The sequence below is a fragment of the Canis lupus genome, chromosome 21, assembly GCF_003254725.2.
Source record: "Canis lupus dingo isolate Sandy chromosome 21, ASM325472v2, whole genome shotgun sequence".
Lineage (NCBI taxonomy): Eukaryota > Metazoa > Chordata > Mammalia > Carnivora > Canidae > Canis > Canis lupus.
In genome coordinates, this window is record NC_064263.1 from 33,888,625 (window position 1) to 33,908,695 (window position 20,071).

The window sequence follows — 20,071 nt, forward strand, 5'->3', positions numbered from 1 at the left end:
AACAGTGTTCTCTGGGACTGCTAACTAATATACTATACGTATGGCATTGCCAGTAGCTATAAGGAAGAAGTATATCTGCAGAAGAACTATTGACTGAGTAGTGATCAATTTGGCAGAGAGATATAAAACTCTGCTCTACACAAAACAGGATGTTTGGTATTTGTTGTTTGTACCAATTGACAAAAATTAGTTGAGTACCTTCTGTGTGTGCTTAGACTACAGATATATAAAATATACACTGCCTAGTTTAATGTAGACTCTGAAATTTGAGAGATGCTACTCTAATATATAATTCACTAAATCTTTTTCTATGATATGCCTATCTAAATTAGATCAGATGTTATCTACAATAGCCATTCTGTGTGATATGCATCTGTTCACATCCTTTTTTTTTTTTTTTTTTTTTTTTTTTTGTTCACATCCTTTTCTATCAAAAATGGCATCACTCACAGTTCAAGGAAGGGCAGCAGTCACATTCAAGAGCATACAATCCTACTACTCTTCTCACCAGCCAGAAAGAAATGACTAAATCCTTTATTTGGTTATTATATTTACTGTTACTTGTCTATCTCATCTCACTAGAATGAAAACAATGATTTTTGTTCTGCTTTGTTTACCTATGTATCCTAGGCACTTAGAATAATTCCTGGTATTTATTAGATACTTAACAAAATAATTGTTGAATAAATAAATGGGACTGTTAAGTGGGCAAGGGCATCTATAAACTGGCAAGCAACTTATGACCAGAATGACCTAGCTATAAGAGGTATGCTAGATAAATCAAATCCTTCTGGTAGGGAATTTTGGACAGGAAAAATGGGAGACTAAAGCAGTCAAAAAAAATGTATCAAGACTTGCCATGATGTAGAGAAAGGTCAGGCAACCACGGTCATGTGTAAAACCAAAGTTACAGAACAAGAGAAACTCTAGGCAGACTTGCCAACAAAAACAAGTTAAGAGTATACATACGTAGAAGGAAGCAGAGATGCGACAAGAGAAAGCTAAGTTCTACCTCCAGTAAACTCTGGCAGCACTATAATGCCTGTTACCAAACTTCTGAGGTATTTTTATGATACCTTTCCCTCACTAGAATGAACAGGTCCATATTAATTCTCGCTAAAGAATCCAAACTAGCATACATTATAACAAGCACCCTGATAAATCATCTTTCAAACTGGTAAAAGATCTGAAAACAAAAGATTTAGTCAGAAAACTTAAAAAGAAGCATGCCTGGGTGGCTCAGCGGTTGAGCATCTCTGCCTGTGGCTCAGATTGTGATCTCAGCGTCCTAAGATTGAGTCCGCCATCAGGCTCCCCACGGAGAGTCTGCTTCTCCCTCTGCCTATGTCTCTGTCTCTCATGAATAAATAAATAAAATTGTTTTTTAAAAAAATTTTTTAAAAACTTGAAAAGCAGGAAAAGCAAATAAATATATATTGTGCTCCAAATACCCGAAGAGCTATAACATGAAAGAAGATGAAGTGAAGCAGACTAGAGTAAAAGATATAATACAGAGAAGTTATTTTTGAGTCAATATAAAGGGAGAACCTTCTAAGAATGACAATTATCAAAAAACAGAATGATTTGCCACAGAAAGCAATGATCATACCCGAGATTTTAGATCAAACTACCAAATTTTCTAGTGTAGGAAACCACGCAGAATGGTTAAGAGAACAAATGCAGAAAAACTGGCAAACAAACTATTATAAAAATTCATTTATTCAACAATAACTTGTATTAGGTGCTAAGAAGAGAAGGATAAAACTTGCTGTGAGAATATTTAGAATTTGAATTGAGGTTTTTGAAATACAAATAAAAGGGCAGATGCAGGCACAGTATAACGACAGTAAAGATTAGGAAAGAAAACCATATTGTTTAGAAATCAGGTCATGAGTCTAATGAAATCAGAGACAGACTAAAAAATTCCAAACTAAAAAATTCCACATTTTGGAACAGAGCTATTTCTTACTTCTATTTTGACATAATAGCAGCATCATTTAAGCCCAAGGATAAGAAATGTAAACTTACGAGAATCCAAATTTAAAAATAAGGGAGTATCCAAAAGAAAAAGCTTAAAAGCTGACATTCTTTCATGGCTTAAAAAGCAATTTTTAAAAAGGCAATTTAAAATTGTCTATAAGGGGGATCCCTGGGTGGCTCAGCGGTTTAGCGCCTGCCTTTGGCCCAGGGTGCGATCCTGGAGTCCCAGGATCGAGTCCCACGTCAGGCTCCTGGCATGGAGTCTGCTTCTCCCTCCTCCTGTGTCTCTGCCTCTCTCTCTCTCTCTATCATAAATAAATAAATCTTTTAAAAATAAAAAAATAGGGATCCCTGGGTGGCGCAGCGGTTTAGCGCCTGCCTTTGACCCAGGGCGCGATCCTGGAGATCCGGGATCCAATCCCACATCGGGCTCCGGGTGCATGGAGCCTGCTTCTCCCTCTGCCTGTGTCTCTGCCTCTCTCTCTCACTGTGTGCCTATCATAAATAAATTTAAAAAATAATAATAATTAAAAAAATTAAAAAATAAAAAATAAAAAAATAATAAAATTGTCTATAAGTGCAGGATGCACACATGAAGACTTCTCACAATGACTTTGTTTTTTAGACGATTTATACACCTAGCAAACTTTATATTCAGTCCTGTATTATATTTCAATATTGCAAAGATATTCATGAAAAAACTGCGGGAATTTTTTTTTAAGATTGTGTTTATTTATTCATGAGAGACACAGAGATAGGCAAAGACAAAGGCAGAGGAAGAAGCAAGTGCCCTGCAGGGAGCCTGATGCAGGACTCGATCCCAGAACCCTGGGATCATGACCCAAGCCAAAAGCAGATGCTCAACCACTGAGCCACCCAGGTACCCCAAATTGTGGGAATTTAAGTATAGACTTTCTGACTAGCTAACACATTTCAAACTAAATTTATTATTATTTACATGTAAAAACAAAAGCTTATTTAGCTCTATTAATAATGAAGGGTATTTGTCTTTCTCTGTCTAGATTTTTCACTTAGCACTAAACTGAGGGGTAATGGAAAATAGGGAAAGTTATACTAACTTTCAAGTATAAGTTGAATAAGGTCTTTTCAACCTCTATTTATGATAAAAATTATCAACAGGTGGGTAAAGAAGGAATGTCCCTCAATATAATAAAGGGCATATATGATAATCCCACAGCTAACACCATACTCAACAGTAAAAAGCTGAACGCTTTTCCTCCAAGATCACAAACAAGATGAAGATGCCTGCTCTTGCTACTTTTATTCAACATCATATTAGAAATCCCAGTCAGAGCAACTAGGCAACAAAAAAAGAAATAAAAGACATCTAAATTGGTAAAGAAGAGGTAAAACTGTCACTATTTGCAAATTACATAATATTATGTCACTTATATAATATTATATAATATATAACATTATACATAAGAAAACCCTAAAGGCTCCATAAAAAAAAAAAAAAAGTTGGAACTAATCAACAAATTCAGTAATGTTGAGGATAGAAAATACATGAAAATCTAATGTATTTCTCTACACTAATTTTAAAAACTACTAGAAAGAGAAATTAGGAAAATAACCCATTTACAATTATAGCAAAGAGAATAAAATACCTAGGAATAAATTTAATCAGGGGGAAAAAAGACCTGTATACTAAAAACTACAAGACACTGATAGAAGGGGCAGCCCCGGTGGCCTGGCCGTTTGGCTCCACCTTCAGCCCAGGGTGTGATCCTGGAGATCTGGGATGGAGTCCCACATCAGGCTCCCTGCACGGAGCCTGCTTCTCCCCCTACTTGTGTCTCTGTCTCTCTCTGTGTGTGTCTGTCATGAATAAATAAAATCTTAATTAAAAAAAGACACTGATAGAAGAAATAAAAGAAGATACAAATAAATAGAAAGGTTTTCCATGCTCACTAGTGGAAGAATATTGTTAAAATTCCCATACTACCCAAAGCAATCCACAAATTCAATGCAAACCCTATCAAAATTCCAATGACATATTTTACAGAAATAGAACAAACAATCCTAAAATTTGTGTGAAACCACAAAAGACCCTGAATAGCCAAAGCAATGATTAGAAAGAACAAAGCTGGAGGCATCACACTCCTTGATTTCAAACTATATTACAAAGCTATAGTAATCAAGATAGTATGGTATTAGCATTAAAAAAGATACATAGATCAATGAAAGAGAATAGAGAACCCAAAAATAAACCTATACATACATGGTCAATTAATTTACAACAAAGGAACCAAGAATATGTGGTGGGAAAAGGACATTCTCTTCAATAAATGGTGCTGGGAAAACTAGACAGTTATATGCAAAAGAAATTAAACTGAACCACCATCTTAGACTATACATAAAAATCAAGTCAAAATGGATTAAAGACTTAAACATAAAATCTAAAACATAAAACTCCTAGAAGAAAATATAGGCAGTAAGCATATGATCAAAAAGACAAAACAAAAAACAAAAAGGCGAAAACAAGTGTTGGCAAGTATGTAGAGAAAAGGGAACTCTTGTACACTACTAGTGGAAAGCTAAATTGGTGCAGTTACTATGGAAAACAATATAGAGTTTCCTCAAAAAATTAAAACTAGAACTACCATATATGATCCAGCAATTCCACTTCAGGGTATTTATCTGAAAAAAAAAAAAAAAAAAGAAAGAAAGAAAACACTAGCTCAAAAAGGTATATGCATCCCATGTTCACTGCAACATTATTTATAATAGCCAAAATCGAAAACCTCACTGTCCACCTGCAGATGAATGGATAAAGTGGTGTGTGTGTGTGAGTGCGCACACACACACAATGGAATATTATTCAACCACAGAAAGAAAGAAATCTTGCCATTTGCAAAAAGATGAATGGACTTTTACGCTAAGTAAAAGAAGTTCAAAGAAAAACAAATACCATATGACCTTAAGTATATGGGAAATTGAAAAAAAAATAAAGCAAGCTCATAGACACAGGAACAGATTATTTGCCAGAGGTTGGGTGGGAGGGAGGTGGAAGGGAAGAACAGATAAAGAGAGTCAAAAATTACGAATTTCCAGTTATAAAATGAGTAAGTCATGAGGATATAATGTGCAGCACGGTGACTATCTTTAATAATATTATACTACATATTTGAAAGTTACTAAGACAATAAATATTAAATGACCCCCCAGAAATAGATTTATCGTGATCATCTCACAATATAAATATTGAGTCATTATGTTGTACATCCAAAACTAATATAAGGTTATATATCAATTATTCCTCAATTAATTAAAACAAGCAGCATCAAAATAGCACAACTGAACTGTCATGAAAACAAGACATAAAGACCAATGAAACAGATAGCCCAAAAATAAACCCTCATGTATACGATCAAGTGATCTTTAACAAAGGTGCCATGGCTATACGATATGGAAAGAATAGTCTTTTGACAAGTGGTACTGGGAAAACCAAACATCCACATGTGACAGAATGAAGATGGACTCTTATCTTATGCCATATACAAAAATTAACTCAAAATGGCTTAAAGACCTCCACTTAAGATCTGAAACTATAAAACTCCTAAGAAGAAAACCTAGTAGAAAAGCTTCATAACACTGAATTTGGCAATGATATCTCAGATAAAACATCAAACAAAAGCAAAAATAGACATCTAAACTAAAAACACCTGTGCAGCAGAGGACACACTCAACACCATGAATTATATCCTGCAAAAAAAAAAAAAAAGGGAGAAAATATTTGCAAACCATATACCTGTTAAGGGGTTAATACCTGGAATAGATAAAGAACTCCTACAACTGAGCGGCCTGGGTGGCTCAGTCGATTGAGCGTCGAACTCTTGATTTCCAGTCAGGTAATGATCTCAGGGTTGTGAGATGGAGCCCTGCACTGGGCTCTGCACTCAGCAGGGAGTCTGCTCAAGGTTCTCTTTCCCCCTCTCTCCCTGCCCTCCCCTGCTTGTGCGCTCTCTCTCTCTCTCTCCCTCCCTCTAAAATAAATAAACATTTTTTAAAAAGGAACTCCTACAACTTAACAAAAGCCAAGTAATCCAATAAAAAAAAAAAATAGGCAAGGGCTTAAATAGACCTTTCTGCAAAGAAGAAATATAAACAGCTAATACTATATAAAAAAGATGTTCAACACCACAAATTATTAGAAAAATGCAAATCAAAACCACAATGAGATATCAGTTCACATAGGTTAGGATGGCCTCTATCAAAAATCCAGAAAATATAAACTATTAGTGAGAATGCAGAGAAACTGGAACCCTTTTGCACTATTGTCTAGAAGGTAAAATGACTGCAGCCATTATGAAAAACAGTATGGAAGTACCTCAAAACAAACAAACAAAACAAAACAGAACAAAACAAAAAACCCAAATCACCATATGATCTAGCAATCCTATGCCCAGCTATGCATCCAAATGAATTTATCTCAAAAAGGTATTTGCACATCCGTGTTCACTGCAGCATTATTCACAATAGACAAGAGTTGAAGGTAACCAAAACATCCGTTAGCAGATGAATGGAGAGGGGCACCCAGGTGTTCAGTCAGCTAAGCGTCAGACTTGATTTTGCCTGAAGTCATGATCTCAGGGTTATGAGATCAAGCCCCACATCAGCTCCACGCTGGGTGTGGAGTCTGCACTCTCCCTCTCCTTTCCCCTCCCCCTCTTCTCCCACTCTCTAAAACAAAACAAAGCAAAAAAAAATGAATAGATAAAGAAAATGTGGTATATACATACAATGGAATATTATTCAGCCTTAAGAATATGCTACAATATGGATGGGCTTTGAGGACATTAGGCTAAATAATAGAAAATTACAAAAAAAAAAAAATACTGCATGATTCCACTTCCACTAAAGAAGTCAACTCTGAGAAACAGAAAGTAAAATAGTAATTGCCAAGGGGACCTGGGCAGAGTGGAAAGGGGAGGTGTAGTTCAGTTAGTAAAGAAATTCAGTTTTGCAAGATGAAAAAGTTCTAGGGCTATGTCATAAAACAATCTGCTATAGTATACATACATATATTAAGACTACTATACCATATACTTAATGTTTAAGATGGTTTACGTTATGTGCTATGTGTTTTTTACAATTTGAAAAAGAAGATGGCACAACCAAAACCTCATGGACATTTACATTTCCTCCAGTACTGCAACTGGAGGAAAATTACTAACATCCACAAAGCCTGCAAAGTATCAGCATCTGTGCAAGAGTTAAGAAGGAAGCAATAATAATGGCTTGAGAACAGCTGACATGAAAACAAAAGAACCCCAAAAGTTTATTTGAATGACAAGGGTGCAAGAGACCTTTTAAGAGTGATGAAAATTTTATTTTCATTGCAATGGTATTTATACACTTCTGTTACCAGAGTTAAGATAATCTAAGAGAAACAGATCTTCTTTAAATTTCGCCTACATTGAAAATGGAATCTATCAGAATCTATGGAAGGATGAAAAAGAGTCTGGAAAGAACCTTGACACAATTCATCTATAATATATACATTCCTCCTATATTTCACCATGCTCTTTTAGTCTGTGTTTGGACAGGTATTGCAACACAAATGTTCAATATCTCAGGGCAGCCTATCTTATCTTTGGATGATCATAATAGCAGAAAATCTTTCTGAGAAATTGATATATGAAATATTTAATTATGTGTATGTTATCATAATTTATCATATTCTTTTATTTTAAAAATGACACTAAATATAATAAGTGAATTAAAACTGAGAAGATAATTGTGACTGTTAAAATTTAAGATTAGTTATCTCTCTTTTCTGGTTCTCTCTATATATATCTTTCAGTTTTTCATCACAAAATAGATAGGTATCTTTAGATGAATCTGAAAAATTTTAAATCCCTAAAGACAGGAAATGTGTTTAGTTTTTAGGTACACCAGGTTGAATAACGTACCCCAAAGAGTTATGTCCACCTAATACCTCAAAATGAAACCTTATTTGGAAATATAGTCTTAGAAGATATGATCAGTTAAGATAAGGTGACAATTGATTAGGGTGTGCCCTAATCCAATGACAAGTACCCTGGTAATAAAAAACAGAGAAATAAGGTATCTGGGTGGCTCAGTCAGTTAAGTGTCTACTTTTGGCTCAGGGCATGATCCCAGGGTCCTGGGATCCAGTCTTGCATTGGGCTCCCTGCTCAGTGGGGAGTCTCCTTCTCCTGCTCCCTCTTCCCCTCCCCCCTGCTCCTGTTCTCATGCTTTTGCTCTAATAAATAAATAAATAATCTTTAAAAAAAAAGACACAAACACATAGAGAAAATACCACTGGACGACAAAAGCAGAGACTGTACAGTTGCAGCCATAAGTCACATATTTGAATACAGCTAACAAATATCTTGTCCCCCTGTCTCCTCCTCTATGCCCCTCCTCAATGCCCCAATCTTCTTTTTCAACTCTAAATATTTTCAATTTGTCCTGTGGATCCCATATATATATTTTTTACATTATTAAGAACACGGACTCAGGATCTACACTACCTGCATCCTAATCTAGTTCCATATTTATTTGCTATGTGACTCTGGGAAAATTATATTACCTCTCTGTGCTTCATTTTTTCCCTATCATTAAAAAGGGATACTATTAGCTACGTATTGGCATTCTTATGAAAAAAATGTAAGTTAACATACATGTAAGGCATTTCAACAAGTGTTTGGCATATGGTAAACACTATATAAATGTTATTAATGATGACAATGATGACTATTAACATCATGATTATAACAAAATGAGTTTGTGTCAGTTTGTCTGAGTGGTACTCAGAGCTGAATACTGGAGATTACTAATCTAACTGATACGATGTAGAGAACTGCTGCTCTCGCTAACAGTGAAGCTTGGTGTCTGTCATATTAGGTCTTCTGGTGACCAAAGGACTCTTGATTATTGAAGTTACTTTTGAATGAAAGATGTAAATCTTTTTTTAAACATATTTTGATGCTATCATATATCTATACAAAGGTGTTTCAAACTAAACTTATATCTCTGTGAAATTTCTTTAGTCAGCCCAGCACATTCACTTTTTACATCCTATGTCTGTTACCCACCATATTTATATCACTCATTTTTTTGTTTTGGTTTTTAGTTAGGACATACATATCATAAAATGTAACCATTTTAAGTTAACAGTTTGATGGGTATTGATAAACTTCTAATAACAATTTCAGTAAGGAAAACAAAAACTGAAAAAAATGGAAAGTATTTGTGTTACATTAAAAAATTGCTCAAGAAGTTCCTCCAGAGAATATTTTCTCAAAAAACTTCATTAATACTGGTATAGGCCTGATTAAATTTTTAATTTACCACAACAAAAAAAAAATTTTTTTTAATTTACCAACTGGAGTCAGAATTTCTATTTAGAAAAAGTCTTGGCTGGGGCAGCCCGGGTGGCTCAGTGGTTTGGCGCTGCCTCCGGCTCAGGGCGTGATCCTGGAGACCCGGGATCGAGTCCCACATCGGGCTCCCTGCGTGGAGACTGCTTCTCCCTCTGCCTGTGTCCCTGCCTCTTTCCCTCTGTGTGTCTCTCATGAGTAAATAAATAAAATCTTTAAAAAAAAAAAAAAAAAGTCTTGGCCAAAACATGCTATATACACATTACTGACATTGGTACCAACCCTATTATTGCATTCTATACCGATACAATCTGCTTGGAACTTCAGGCTTACGCCTAACACCTGTTCTCTATTTCATTGAGAATGCTACCTCAGGGGAAATGACTAAAGCAAAAGCACAATTCTAGAAAATCAGAAATTCTGACCTTTCAGGTACATATAATTGACTTACGCTTCTTCGTAGGATAGACTCTGACCAACAGAAACTTAATTTACCTGTTTATAGGTAAAATTAAGATGAGGAGGCAGCCCCGGTGGCGCAGCGGTTTAGCGCCACCTGCAGCCCAGGGTGTGATCCTGGAGACCCGGGATCGAGTCCCACGTCAGGTTCCCTGAATGGAGCCTGCTTCTCCCTCTGCCTGTGTCTCTGCCTCTGTGTGTGTGTGTGTCTATGAATAAATAAATAAATTATAAAAAAAAATTAAGATGAGGATCATATTCAATTGGCAAGTCCCAAACTTCCCATTCTTGATTTACAAAATCTGCTTTTTAGCAAATGATAATTGTTTAAATGTTGTTTACCTGGTTACCATAAGACTTATGCTATAATGCTAAAAAAAATCAACTAGAAAATTGAAGTTCATCAAAATAAGTAGATCTGATTGTGTCAGTATAGACCAATTTTCAAAGGATAAAGAAAATAAAAACTGGTCATTCACTGAAATGAAAGCATGCAGGAAATCACTTCACAAAAGGCTTTCATATTTGATCCATTTAGCATTTAATCAAAGAAGTCTGTTTATTTCAACTGAAATAAGCCTTTTGTGGTTATTCAAAAATTTAGGTAGGAATGTAATGTGATTTTCTGATTTTCCAGTATAATCTCCTATTATTCAATAGGTTTATTTAGGACACACAAACTATTTTTTTCCAGAGTTATATTTAGCAAAGAGCCCATGGGCTTTTACAGAAGTGAAAAAGAATGCATTTAAAATTGAACAGAATACATAGAGAATAAAGTATACCATTAAAAATATTAAGTCAACAATAGCTACACAACTTTAGTCTCTATTAAACTGAAAATTCACTGATAGTGTATAAATTCAATGATTTAGAGAATAAATGTCAGGATTAAGAAAAATAGAAAAGTACAAACTGAAATTAAAACTATGATTTTGCATTTTGTGAAGCTCTTCAGACTGCATCTTCTTGCTTAATAAAATGTCTTTAATAACAGTAAAGAAAGAACAAAAGGCAATCTGAAATGCTTTAAAATCTACATATAGTTGCATACCAACATTTCTAATAAGAAAACTTTCTCAAGGGATTCCTGGGTGGCGCAGCGGTTTGGCGCCTGCCTTTGGCCCAGGGCGCAATCCTGGAGACCCGGGATTCAATCCCGCGTCGGGCTCCCTGCATGGAGCCTACTTCTCCCTCTGCCTGTGTCTCTGTGTCTCTGCCTCTCTCTCTCTCTCTCTCTCTCTCTCTCTGTGTGTGTGTGTGTGACTATCATGAATAAATAAATAAAATCTTTAAAAAAAAAAAAGAAAACCTTCTCAAGTCTGCATCTCCAAATACCTCTCAAATGTGCTCTCACCCCAGCACATTCCCAATCACTCCAGGAGTTCACTCTCATTATCTTTCACCTGGATGACAGCAGCAGCCTTACCACCTCACCTCCCTGCTTCCTGTTTCTCTTCACTCCAGCATGTTCAAGCATCTGGCAGTATGGAAATAAGCTCTGCAAAGTCAAAGTTCATCATGCTAACTTTCTTGATCAAAATCATTAAATTATTCCCCCAGTGGCAACATAGTAATATTGTCTCAAGTCTTTACTTTAGGAAAAAAAAAAAAAAAAAAAAGTCTTTACTTTAGGGACTTCCACATCACCAAAGACATTTGAAATAATAAGGACTGAATTTACGCACCCACCTACAACAACTAAAAACCAGACAAAAATATATGAACAATGGTTTTCAAACTCTGACATCTGGCAGTAGAGGACAGTGAACCCTGAGAGAACAAATAGGTGGGCCCTACAATTGCCCCAACTTAACTCCCTCTTGAGCATTTCCAGACTACAGGAAGGGAGAAGGGGAAATCCAAGTGGAGTCCAGCAGTGTCCCTGAGCTGAAGCAACAGAATTAGGAGTCCAGGAAAGTCAAGAAGGTTGAAGTTCACAGCACAGAATATCAAAGAGAAAAGAGAAGACCAGAGATCCACAGAGGGTCTTCTGAGTCTTCACTTAAATACTAATTAGTACTTGAGTATGAGAAAACCACCTGAGGCCAGGTAATAAACCACATGAAAGGAACAGAGAAAATGATTCTCTAGAGCTCACAAAAGGCAAGAATAGTTTGTGTTCCCAACAACCAAGGTGGGGGCAGGGGATGGGAAGTGTTTTAATTCCTTCAGCTTCAGGCAAAAATTTCAGATGAGTATTGCTTCAATAATGTAGAAAAATTAGTCCTAGACTAAATGCTGCTGTGGGCCCACCTAACAAAAATGAAAAAGAAGGCTCAAAAATATCAAGCCATTTCCAAGTGATTCAATTATATTTGAGAACAAAGTTCAAAAATGTTTGTAAGAACACAAATACATTCAGCACTCAACAGAGTAAAATATACAATGTCTAACAGCTAGCCAAAGATCACCAGGCAAGAAAAGCAGCAGAAAAATAGGAGCCATGATGAAAAGAAAAATCAACCAACTGAAACAAACTTCAACTCGACACAGATGATAAAATTCGTAGATAAGAACATTCAAAGTTATTATGAGTATGACGTATATTTTCAGAAACAGTGACATGAAAAATACACTGGATAGAATTAATGAATTAGACACTACAGAAAAAATGATTAATGAACTTTAAGTTATAACAATAGAAACTCTCCAATATTAAGCACAGATACAGACTGACAAAAAATATGAAGAGCATCAATGAGCTGTGGAATAACTTCCAATCACCTACCTAATATGCATGACCAAAGCAGCTCAACAAACTCCAAATACAATAATAATAATAAACAAAACTACATCAAGGCATATCATAAATTACTTTAAAAAGATATAAAGCAAAAATGTTAAAAAGACACATTGTACATAGAGTAACGAAAAATAAGAATGATAGACTTCTCACAAACAATGCAAGGCAGAACACGGTAGAATTACATCTTTAAAATACTGAAAGGAAAAAAAAATCAACTAGACATGGGGCAACTGGGTGGCTCAATCGTTGAGCACCTGCTGTTGGCTCAGGTCATGATCCTGGGGTCCTGGGATGGGGTCCCGGATCAGACTCCTATGGGGAGCCTGCTTCTCCTTCTGCCTATGTCTCTGCCTCTCTCTGTCTCTCACAAATAAATAATAAAATCTTAACCAAAAAAAAAAATTTAACTCAACATTTTGGGTCCTCTGGGCCTGAGATTAATCTCCCCAACCAAGAAATATCAGACATCCTAGTCTGGTGGACACTTGCCACATCAGGAAGCACCAACATGAACCAGAAGGAGAACCACATAAACCCCAAAGACCAAAATAACACTGCAAAAGCTCTGAAAATTAAACTACCACTAGAACAACAAGCCACAAAATTAAACCATGTTCCATGTGCTAAATCTAAACAGAATGACTAATTTAATGGCCAAAATGTCCAGGATATAAAAAAAAAAAAAAAAAAAAAATCACCCATCATACCAGGAACCAGGAAAATCAAAACCTGAATGCAAGACAGTCAACTGATGGCAACACAGGTATGAATAAGATATTAGAATATCTGACAAGGATTTTAAAGCAGCTGTCAGGAGTGCCTGGGTGGCTAAGTCAGCTGGGCGCCTGACTCTTAATTTCAGCTAAGCCATGATCTCAGAGTCATGAAACTGATCCCCACAACCAGGCTTTGTGCTCAGCATGGAATCTGCTTGTTCCTCTCCCTATTCTCCTCCCCCTGCTCATATGCTCAGACTATCTCTAAAATAAATAAATAAATAAATAGATAGATAGATAGATAAATAAAATCTTTTTAAAAGCAGCTGTCATAAAAATTCATCAATAATCACAAATTCTGGGGCGCCTGGGTGGCTCAGTGGTTGAGCATCTGTCTTCTGGCTCAGGGCATGATACTGGAGTCCCGGGATCGAGTCCCACATCGGGCTCCCTGCATGGAGCCTGCTTCTCCCTCTGTCTATGTCTCTGCCATTCTCTCTCTCTGTGTCTCTCATGAATAAAACCTTTAAAAATAAATAAATAAATAATCACAAATTCTCTTGAAACATGAAAAAAAATAGAAAACATCAGGAAATAAAAGTCATAAATCAAAATGAAATTCTAAAACCAAAAAATAAAAAATAACCCCCCAAAATAAAAAAGAAATAGTTCAAAAAAAAATTTTTAATTAAATAACCAAAATAAAAATCTCAATGGATGGCTTCAACAGTTGACTAACAGTTACAGTTAGAATTACTGAACTTTAATCATATCTGAACTGAGAGAAAATAAACTAAAATATAAAGAACAGGGATGCCTGGGTGGCTCAGCAGAACATCTGCCTTCAGCTCAGGGAGTGATCCCGGAGTTCTGGGATCGATTCCCACACTGCGCTCCCTGCATGGAGCCTGCTTTTCTTCCTCTGCCTGTATCTCTGGCGCTCTCTCTCTCTCTCTCTCTCTGGGTCTCTCATGAATAAATAAATAAAGTATTTTAAAAAATAAATAAAAATAAAATAAAATGTAAAGAACACTTACAACAAAATATCTAGTGTTCTGGGATGCCCGGGTAGCTCAGCGGTTGAGTGTCTGCCTTTGGCCCAGGGTGTGATCCTGGAGACCCAGGATCCAGTCCCGCGTCAGGCTCCCTGCATGGAGCCTGCTTCTCCCTCTGCCTGTGTCTCTGCCTCTCTCTGTGTCTCTCTCTCTGTGTTACTCATGAATAAAGTCTTAAAAAAAATTTTTTTAAATATATCTAGTGTTTATAACCCTGGAATATTAGAAGAAGAAAGGGTGGAACTGAAAGAGTATTCAGAGATAATAATGCTAAAACACTCCCAAATTTGGCAAAGCAACAAAAAAAAATTCAAGAAGTTGAGTGAATCTCAAAATTCAAAAGAAATTTACACCAAGATGCCTCATCATTAAACTTCTGGACACTAAAAAAAAAAAAGGCTCTTGAAAGAAGCCAGAGAGAAAGAACACATTGCCAACAAAATAATACCAACTCAAATGACAGAAAACTTCTCATCAGAAATCACGGAGGTCAAAAGAAAGTGGCACAACACTTTTCAAGTGCTAAAAGAAAAAACTGTCAACTATGAATTCTATTTCCAGCAAAACTATTCTTCAGGAATGAAGGGAAAATACACACATTTTCAGATTAAAAAAACAAAAGAATTTGTCACTAGTAGACCTACCTACACTTAAAGATCAGCTAAAGGAAACTGTTCAAACAGAAAGGAAATGCTACAAAAAGTAATACTGAAGCATCAGGCTAAAAGAAAAATGAAAAAAGTAAAAAACAGAAGTACATACAGTAAACTGTCATCCCCCTTATGAGTTTCATAAATCATATTTGATTATTAAAATAAAAATTATAATTTAATTCAATGTCTGAATACCTTCTATAACATTCCCAAATAGATGTTCATCCTCTGCCTTATCATCTGAAGTGAAAATGAGATCACTACTTCCAAAATTATTAGAAAGTTCTTTCTTTTTTTTTTTTTTTTTTTAATTTTTATTTATTTATGATAGTCACAGAGAGAGAGAGGCAGAGACACAGGCAGAGGGAGAAGCAGGCTCCATGCACCGGGAGCCCAACGTGGGATTTGATCCCGGGTCTCCAGGATCGCACCCTGGGCCAAAGGCAGGCACTAAACCGCTGCGCCACCCAGGGATCCCTAGAAAGTTCTTTCTTATGTTAAAATAGTTGTTCAGAATCCAAGTCTCCCTATGACTAGGATTTTATCTTTGCTTAGGTCAGTCACCCTCAGATCCAAATCCAACCAACATTTATAAATGCAGTTACTATACATGAGGCGTCCTAACAACCAATGAAATAAAAATACTAATCTCCATTTTATACATAAAGAAATGAACTTACATATTAGATAATGTTCCCAAAGTCACACTGTATAAATATGTGGCAGACCACAAATGTGAATCCAAGTCATCCTAAATCTACTACTCAAATGCTTCTCAACCAGTGGCTAGTATCCGGCTGTCAAGTGGCTCCACACCTCTTTCCAAGGTAATATCATCCATTCTCTATCCTCATTCCAACAGGCTTCAGGATCACTTAAAATTTCTCTGTCCTGGGGATCCCTGGGTGGCTCAATGGTTGGTTTAGCGCCTGCCTTTGGCCCAGGGTGTGGTCCTGGAGTCCTGGGATCGGTCGCGCATTGGGCTCCCTGCGTGGAGCCTGCTTCTCCCTCTGCCTGTGTCTCCGCCTCTCTCTCTCTCTCTCTCTCTCTCTCTGTCTCTGTCTCTCATGAATAAATAAAATCTTTAAAAAAAAAAACTTCTCTGTCCTTGAAGCTTATTGCTTGCCTGACTTGCAACCTTTATTTAGTTGCTGTACTGACAAGATGGAAGAATGGGAACTACCAGAATCAACTGTTCTTTCAACATAGAACTTAATCTGTATATGACCCTAGTAAATATTTCTAGTTCTTGGGCACTGGCTCTCTTCTATTCCTTCTATTCTACTGAAAGAAACTAGACCATTCCAATACCATTACATTTGTACTCAATGTAAACAAGCTAAAAATAAGCTCAACCATCTCCCACAAGTAATCAACTACTTCAAGAAAACTACTGTGTCTTCTCAATTTGCTTTCCATTTCCCTTCTCATGTCAGTCCCTCTTCTAAGTCCAAACACTTTCTTTTCTCAAACACTACTATCTTAAAGACATCAAAAGTAATTATGAATAGAAAAACCACAAAATAGGGGATCCCTGGGTGGCTCAGTGGTTTAGCACCACCTTCAGCCCAGGGTGTGATCCTGGGGTCCCAGGATCAAGTCCCATGTTGGGCTCCCTCCATGGAGCCTGCTTCTCCCTCTGCCTGTGTCTCTGCCTGTCTCTGTGCGTGTGTGTGTGTGTGTGTCTCTCATAGATAAATAAATAAAATCTTAAAAAAATTTTTTTAAAGAAAAAACACAAAATATAAATATCTTCCTACAATAAATACCCTCAAGCCAATCTAAGAAAGCCCTCACAAATATACATGTACATCATGAAGTCTTGTTTAAAAAAAAAAAAACAAACCACTACATTATGAGATCTAACGCCCATCCTAGCTTTATCTCTAACTAGTAACCTTAAGCAAATCCACTAACTTCTCTGAACCTTGGTCTTACTGAAAAATGATCTTAGGTCTTTTCTGGCTCTAAAATTCTACACATAACAAATACCAGAAAATGTGAAATATATACATGTTACCACTAGAGGGCATAAAATTATGATTGTTGACCAAAAAACTCAAGTTAGAATATCTTGATAGGAAAACGATACTTACTTAAAAATTTATGGGGCTCCTGAGTAGCTCAGTAGGTTTAGCATCTGCCTTCAGGTCATGATCCTGGGGTACTGGAAACGAACCCTGCATCAGGCTCCTTGCTCAGCAAGGAGTCTGTTTCTCCCTCTGCCCCTCCCCCAGCTCATGCTCACACTCTCAAATAAATAAATGAATTCTTTTTAAAAATTTAAAGTAACTTCTATGAATCTAAGCCTCAATAATTTGTCTGCTGGCAAAGAACCCTAAGACTACTGCCTAAACATTGTTATTTTGTATAATGTAGAATAAAAGACCTCTTTTGCACTTAAGTAATCTTAAATCAAACTGAAGATCACAAAGACATGCTTATTTTGTAATACTGAGAAAATATGAAACTTGCAAATGAAAGAGAGGTAGACAAAGAGGAAAAGAAAGAATACAGGTATAAAGAAAAGGGAAGAGGTGGGGGATGGGGGGATGGGGTAGATGAGTGACAGGCATTATGGAAGGCAATTGTTTTTTTTTTTTTTTTTAATTTTATTTATTCATGAGAGACAGAGAGAGAGAGAGAGAGAGAGAAAGAGAGAGAGGCAGAGACACAGGCAGAGGGAGAAGCAGGCTCCATGCAGGGAGCCCGATGGGGGGCTCGGGATCTCCAGGATCACGCCCTGGGCCTAAGGCAGGCGCTAAACCGCTGAGACACCCAAAGATCCCCGAAGGCAATTGTTATGAGCATTGGGTGTCATATGCAAGTGATAATAAATCACTATATTCTACCCTGAGGGCAGCCCCCGTGGCACAGCGGTTTAGCAGCCCCTGAACGTAATAAATATGGTGTATGTTAACTAACTTGAATTTAAATAACCCAAGGGGGAAGGGTTATTTAAATTGGGACGGCTGGTGACTCAGCCATTGAGCGTCTGCTTTCCTCTCAGGACCTGATCCTGGGATCCCGGGATTAAGTCCCACATCCAGCTCCCTGCAAGGAGCCTGCTTCTCCTCTGCCTAAGTCTGCCTTTCTCTCTCTCTCTCTCTCTCTCTCTCTCTGGGTCTCTTATGAATAAAGACATAAAATCTTCTTAAAAAAAAAAAAGAAAAAAGAGGAATCCCTGGGTGGCGTAGCGGTTTAGCGCCTGCCTTTGGCCCAGGGCGCGATCCTGGAGACCCGGGATCGAGTCCCACGTCGGGCTCCCGGTGCATGGAGCCTGCTTCTCCCTCTGCCTATGTCTCTGCCTCTCTCTCTCTCACTGTGTGCCTATCATAAATAAATTTAAAAATAATACTAATAAAAAATAAAATAAAATAAAATTTTTTAAATAGAACAATTTTAAACTGGGGAGAAAAGTTTTTGATTGAAAATCAGCAAAGTTCACCATGTTCATTCTTCTCAAACAAGAGATTCCTTTTTGTTGCACAATGCAACCAGGCATTATACAGAAAAAAAAAATTTTTTTTATTTATTTTAATTTATGATAGTCACAGAGAGAGAGAGAGAGGCAAAGACACAGGCAGAGGGAGAAGCAGGCTCCATGCACCGGGAGCCCGACGTGGGATTCGATCCCGAGTCTCCAGGATCGCGCCCTGGGCCAAAGGCAGGCGCCAAACCGCTGCGCCACCCAGGGATCCCCAGAAAAATTTTTATTCAAACTCATTCAATATGTCCCTATCAATGGATACCCTAACCATAAGCCAGTAAAGGAGAAGGCAGAAAAATCTCCATGTTTTAAAGAATCTCTAGCACTCTGTGCCTTGCAAATCAATCAGGCTTTTAAAGAAATATAGATACCAAATTTCTTCTTCTCAAATAATTTTAACATGTCCTCCACCTACAATATTCCCCTTTCACAAATCCATGTTCTTTTACATCTCTTAACTTCCAACTCAAAGTTCATCTTTGAGCAGAACTACAGCACAGATAATCTAAGCCTTATATTTTTCTGCTCAACCCTTCTCAAAAATCAAACTTCTTACCCTGCAAAACAAAAACCAAATTCTAAACTGGTTATAAGATACTTTATAACAGGTTGTCTTCCTTGAAACTCACCTGAAAACATACATTGCCTTCTTCTACCAGATAAAACAGCACCTTTCTCAAGCTCCTAGGGTCATCCATCTATGTTCTTTATTGAGCATTTCTGCAGGTACAGCAAATTAAGACCAAAATGGGATTTTCCATCTGCTTTGTAAAACCTGTATCTTCTGCTCCATTCCCTGTATCAGATAGTGGCATCATATCCATCAAGGCATTCAGCATCTCAGGATTAGGTTTAGCAGCACATGACAGAAAACATAAAATATTAGCAGTTTAAACAAGATAGGGGCTTATCTCGTTTCATCTAAAAGAACTCCAGAAGTAGGAGTCCAGAACTGACAGATCTATGGTCTCAGGAATCCAGCTTCTTTGAGTTCACCACTCCGCTATCTACAAAGTTTCACCTTCATTGTTATGGTATAATATGTCTGTGAGGGCTCCAAATAACATATCCATGTAGAAATTGAGAAGAAAAAAAAGACAGATTATGTAAAGAGAATTTCTGGAAGAACAGTATCACTTATATATCATTGGCTACACCCTAGTCACAGAGCCATACTCAACCAAATGAGAGCCTTAGTTAAGTGACAACTATACTGCTAAAAAAATAAAAAATAAAAAAAAGAAAGAAAGAAAGAAAAAAGAAAAAGACATCACAGTTTTGTTTCTAAAGAAAGAGAAAAAAATTGATACTAGAAAGGAACTGGTAGTTTCTAAGAGTCTGTCCACTAGCCTGACAAAGTGCCAGCACATTGTATAGAACCATCTGTTAACCAGGTACATGGGTAACTCCCCAAGAATGAAACCATGGGTGTGGGGTTATGAGAGGTAGCAGTATAGGAAGAGTCTTTTCCTTGTGCAATGTACATGTGCTTTTGGTACCTGTATCTTGCAGCCCCAATCCTAAATATCATCTTTTGATGATAGAATGCTGTTTGCTAGCCATTCTCTGCATATGTTGCTCATGTCACTGGTCTCCAGT

The 20,071-nt window shown here is 36.9% G+C and overlaps 1 protein-coding gene across 3 annotated transcripts in view; it reads right to left on the reverse strand.

Annotated features, from left to right (window-relative positions):
- The window catches only part of SBF2 (SET binding factor 2), a 454,884-nt gene that overhangs the window by 372,198 nt on the left and 62,615 nt on the right, over positions 1-20,071 (reverse strand). The window contains exon 1 of one of the 3 annotated variants that reach the window (XM_049098688.1): positions 17,079-17,149. The exons of the other annotated variants lie outside the window; for them this stretch is intronic. The gene's annotated coding sequence lies outside the window, so the exon portion shown is untranslated. Of the gene's footprint in view, positions 1-17,078; positions 17,150-20,071 lie in introns of those variants that run through there. 3 annotated transcript variants of the gene reach the window in all.